This window comes from Gossypium raimondii, chromosome 1 (genome assembly GCF_025698545.1).
Source record: "Gossypium raimondii isolate GPD5lz chromosome 1, ASM2569854v1, whole genome shotgun sequence".
NCBI lineage: Eukaryota > Viridiplantae > Streptophyta > Magnoliopsida > Malvales > Malvaceae > Gossypium > Gossypium raimondii.
In genome coordinates, this window is record NC_068565.1 from 16,691,606 (window position 1) to 16,697,605 (window position 6,000).

At 33.4% G+C, this 6,000-nt stretch overlaps 1 pseudogene; it reads right to left on the minus strand.

Annotated features, from left to right (window-relative positions):
• Positions 1 to 236: 236 nt before the first annotated feature.
• LOC105786820 (tubulin alpha chain-like) lies at positions 237 to 1,021 on the minus strand (annotated as a pseudogene).
• Positions 1,022 to 6,000: the final 4,979 nt, after the last annotated feature.

A 6,000-nucleotide genomic window follows, 5' to 3' on the forward strand; every position in this document is an offset into this window, starting at 1 on the left:
ATACTATAAAATATAATTTAACATAATTATTATTAAATATATTATAATTATAATATATAATTTAATAAAATTATTAATAATTAATATTCTTATATAATTTAATAAAACAATTAAGCAAAGATCCATTAAAACATGTTTTGAAGTTTGATACTACAATAGAGAATACAAACCAAAGAACCCATTTTTGAAGCACGCATACTTTTTGAGCATATGAAAGTACTGCAAGTTAGAGCATATGAAATTAAGCAAAGATCCATTAAAACATGTTTTGAAGTTTGATACAATAGAGAAGACAAACAAAATAACCCATTTTAATTAGCTGACCAATAAGTCCATTGGCAGATTTTACTCTATATTCTAGCCTAGTACTCATCCCCTTCATCTTCATCTCCTTCACCAGATTCCAAGCCCATTTTTTCATAACCTTTCTCAAGAGCAGCCAAGTCTTCTCTAGCTTCAGAAAACTCACCTTCCTCCATACCCTCACCGACATACCAATGCACAAATGCACGCTTTGCATACATCAGATCAAACTTATGATCAATCCTTGAGAACACTTCAGCAACACTAGTAGAATTTGAAATCATGCAAACTGCCCTTTGAACCTTGGCCAAATCCCCACCAGGTACCACAGTTGGAGGCTGGTAGTTGATGCCACACTTGAACGCTGTGGGACACCAATCAACAAATTGGATGGTCCTTTTGGTCTTGATTATTGCCACTGCAGCATTCACATCTTTAGGCACCACATCTTCTCTGTACATCAATCAACAAGCCATGTATTTCCCATGGCGTGGATCACATTTGGCCATCATTGAAGCTGGTTCAAATGCACTGCTTGTGATTTCTGCTACTGATAGTTGCTCATGGTAAGCCTTTTCCGCTGAAATCACTGGTGCATATGAAGACAACATGAAATGGATTCAGGGTATGGGACTAAATTGGTCTGAAACTCATTCACATCCACATTCAAAGCACCATCAAATCTCAAAGATGCAGTCAAGGAAGAAATAACCTGTAAACGATCCAAACATCATAAGTATACACATACAATGCAAACAATCAAATTAAAACAAACATCATAAGGAAGAAATAACTTTATAACCTACAAGAAAACATAGAATGTACACAAGCAATGGTACAGCTTGTAAAAAATAGTCCAGAATAAACTGCAGAAAAATGGAAGGAGATCAATAGCAACAATGCTGGAGATCCTTAACAGTTGTTCAAATGCACTGCTTGTGATTTCTGCTACTGATAGTTGCTCATGGTAAGCCTTTTCCGCTGAAATCACTGGTGCATATGAAGACAACATGAAATGGATTCAGGGTATGGGACTAAATTGGTCTGAAACTCATTCACATCCACATTCAAAGCACCATCAAATCTCAAAGATGCAGTCAAGAAAGAAATAACCTGTAAACGATCCAAACATCATAAGTATACACATACAATGCAAACAATCAAATTAAAACAAACATCATAAGGAAGAAATAACTTTATAACCTACAAGAAAACATAGAATGTACACAAGCAATGGTACAGCTTGTAAAAAATAGTCCAGAATAAACTACAGAAAAATGGAAGGAGATCAATAGCAACAATGCTGGAGATCCTTAACAGTTGTTCTCTACTTAAACTGTCAAACTTAAAATAGCTATGTAGAGGAATATAATAGTAAATTTGGATCTTCAATCATAAATTGGAACTTTCTTTATTTGGACACATTGAGAAAAAAATTCCAATTACTCCAATAAAAGGATACCAAATGATGTCATAATGAAAATTCTCAATTAGAAAAAGAAAATGAAACAATGGATATCACTTAGAAAATATGCCTAATAAGCATTTATATGGTTAACAAATTGAGTAATTCGTAGAAGTAACTTGAAACAGAGTGAGACTCGCACTTTTATTGAGATTTACTTATAAATCTACCTAAAGTTCTCTAAAAGCCTTGGAATCAGGAAAGGATAAAATCCAGAGCAGAAGCACTTTAAGGAAAAATATGTCAAGACACCGCATGCATGGGTAAAGAATTTGGGCGGTGACAACTCATCTTGCTCACTACGCCCATAATTTGACAACACCTAGAAAAACACATTTTGTATTCGAGTCAACAAAAGAATTACTACAAAATATTAATAAAACAAATCAAAAGATCTTATTAGCCCCACACCTCATTATCACAGGCGACTTGTTTCATGAGCTATATCCATCACAAGTGGCCTATACTCGATGCCACGAGTTAATTTCATCTGAAGACCACAAGAATTCAAAATTTAAAAGAAACACAATAAATCTAAATGTAGAGCCACAATATATGAATAAACAAAGTGAATGAAAGAAGTATGTTAGAACTTAGATCCGAAAACAAATGCAAAAAATAGCATAAATTTATTGAAAGGAAATATGCATATAACAATTGTTTAAAAAATAATAAAATCAATAAAATACGAAGAAGCTAAAACTTTGAAGTCAAATAATCGAAAAAAGTTAAATTGTCAAATTTCAATCATTATGATGTGTTAGGAATAAATAAACAAACCCATAATTAGCTTTTACGATAAATCAAATCCATCAAAGAGTTGATTCAATTAAAGATTCAATCCCTACATCTACAGAGAAATCAATATAAGAGGACTATAAAATTTTGAGGAAAAAACTTAAAGATTCTAAAAAGAAAAAAGAAAAAAGAAAAGTAGAATACCGAGCAATGTGCATTACGCGCCGAAGGCTCAAGCCATCATAGCAAATGGGTTCGAGTTTATGATTTAGAAGATTTAGCAGTTCATCCTCTTGAATACATTCTTCCCCTACACTTCTTATAATCTTGAACTTTTCTTCTAAACTCATCCTGAAACAATGATTTCAAAATATATAAATATATTTACTCGATTTCCATCTATAAAGAAATAGAAAAACAAAAAATTACAACGAAAATGACTCACTGTGGAGTTGAAGAGGAGGAGGGAGGTTGAGAATCGACGGAGAGAGACTGCATGCCGAAAGACAGTGGGGTCTGATCCGCAGGAGATTGGTCCGCTATCGGTTCAGAGAGTATTGCGACGACGTTGGCAAAGGGTTTACAATACAAAGTTGTGACTCCAAAGAGAGGTAAAAAAGAGAAGGAGAAGACAGCGAGGAGAGTGGAGAAGAAAGCTAGGAGGAAGAAACAAAATACGGTGGATTTTGGGTAAAACAGAAGCGTGAATGGGGAGGGTAAAACAGGGAGGGTAATCTGAAGCGACAGCTAATCTGGGCAAAAGAGAGGGATTAGAAATCGGTGGTTTTCACCGATTAGGAAAGTAATGTATTACACGCGTATTAACAATACATTGAACCAAACGACGGAATAAAGAGGGATTAGGTGGGGCCCACCGATTAGGGGTGTATTGGAGCCAATACACCCAACCAAACATGCTGTAACAGTCTCACTAATATAGAAGCTCATATTCAATTAGTCAATTGCAGAATTTTCATTCGATTGCAAAATGCATACAACATGCAAACAATCATACAGAATCTGAAATGCACAAACTCGATCGATCAGATTTAGAATCAGTTATGATTGTATTTATTTACTAGGTAACATCACATAACATTTAATCAAACTGTTAAATTAATTCTATAATTATGAACAAACACACAAATATGAGCTGATCAGAGTCTGAAACACCATTATTAAAGCCTAGTCGAGGGTTGAAACACACAGAAACACAAAACTAGTCAAGATACAACATAGAACAAAAATCTGTGAGATAGGGCCACACAACAGTGTGGAAGTGCCTATGTAACATCCCAAATATTGGGGGTTAGTAGAACCGGGTTTGTGAATCGAGAGAGAGTTGTCATGCCTTAATTTTTTAATTTATATATGCATTTTTAGGAAATAAATGAGGTATTGGTTTTTTGGTTAAGTGTTAGTGTAGCATTTCTTGAAACCCAAGTTTAAATCCCTTCTCTCGCATTATTTTTATTATATTGCAAATTTGCCTTAAACCCTAGTATGTGACATGCCTTGTTTTTTTAAAATAAATATTTCAAATTATATCAAGAATAAGTTATTGGTTTGATGGTTAAATATTAGTGAATTTATCCTTGAGGTCCTAACTTCAATTCCCTTCCCATGGAAATATTTAAATTTTTTTGACAAAAACCCCTTGTTTTAATGTGTGGGCCATTCAAACTTAGTTAACCTAGGTATAAATATTAAATTTTCACTAATAATCAGCCTTGAATCCTCCTCCTCATTGCCCTAGTCGTTCCTCTCCTCCTATTATTTCATTTATTTTAATTTTTTTCCTTTCCTATATTGTTGTCGTCGCCTACATCTAGTTTTACCATCTCTTTCTTTTCTTTTTATTTTTGCCACAAGATTTGTTAACATATTTTCCACCATATTGCTTTCATTTTTCCTCATTAAAATCAGCCCCAAATATGAAATCTTAAACTCCAAGATTGATCCCAAACATTGCTAAGAAACTGCCATTGCCATTTCTCTCGACTAGCTTGCGTAAGGTCTCTTCTCTCTTCAATTTCTTAATTAATCTTGTCCATTAAAAACCTAAATTTCCAGATCTAAAATTTTTGAGATTTTAAATGATTGCAAAGGTATTTTTCCAGAATTTAATGAGATCTCAAACCGTTTTAAAATTCAGCCCCAATTTTGGCCACCATGGGTGGTGGTGCGTGCGCCTATGTGCAAGAAAGGATGCTATTTTGTTTCTTGGGTCTTGCCTATATATTTCCAGAATTAATTTGAGTTCTTGAACCCTCCTAATCATCTTTTAAACCCATTTCAATTAGGGAAAAGCGTTCTTGATCGATTGACCATTCAGATTCCACAAATCGTGAAGCGTAAGTACAATTAAGGGTAACTAGTTTGTTATTTCAACATAGTTGTTGGGTAAAGGTTATGAATTGATTAAATTAAGGAATTTAATCGTTAATTAGCTAATAATTTTCTAGTATAATATTTAATTAAGTGCTGACCCATACGCCCCAAATCATCCGTAAAGGCGAAGAACGATTGTACGTACGGTTTGCATCTATACAATGTAAGGAATCTAACTAGTTTGGATTCATAAAATAGTTATAATTTCAACGATTGGTTTGAAATCATAAGTGGGTGTTTGGGGGGTTGGTTTAATGTTAAATTTATTTAATTTATACTGAATTTTGGTTTAGGTTCGTTTAAGAAATTATTAAGGAAAATTGGAAGATTCGCCAGTGTACTGCGAGAAAGTAAAAAATAAGGTGTGGGTCCTAAACTCATAAAATTGTTTGAAAATGTTAAATATCATGTTATATTTGATAAATTAGCTTGCTGAATGGATTGAATTAATAGCCAAATTATTGATTTTGTGAATGGCCAAACCAGGTATGTTTCGAGCCTTAAAAGATTGATATGTTGGCAAAATTGCTAGTTTGATAGTATGGATGGTTGATTGAGTTTGTAATTGCATATTTGAGTTATGAGATATGAGAATGTATGACTGAATGATATAATGTGTTGAGATATTAAGCTTATGTATGATTTAAATGCATGAGATATTTGTTATATTGTGTACTGAAAAAGGGTGCTATTTATGTACAATGAAAATTCGTAAAGTATGTGAAATTGAATGATATTGATTAATACTAACACAATGGTAATTTGAAAGATTAGAACACTATTTTGATTTACTGAAAGTATATGATTATTTCCTAATGAATGTCAAAAGTATTGAGATATGATTATGTATGAGATTGTGTGACATATTGCATATGCATTAGGTTGGGATTTTGTGGTTGACGGAAGTGTTCTGTGGAGTACTGGTGACATATTAAGTCCGTATTATTCGTAGTCAGTGCACTGCACCTGGAGTACCGAGGGGATTGACAATTTTATTGCATATTATATGTTATTGGCGATTGTATCGCACTATTTGATATCAGACAAATTTTCTGCATTATTGATTATTTAGTGGTTTTACCACATCGAGTTATGCTCATAAC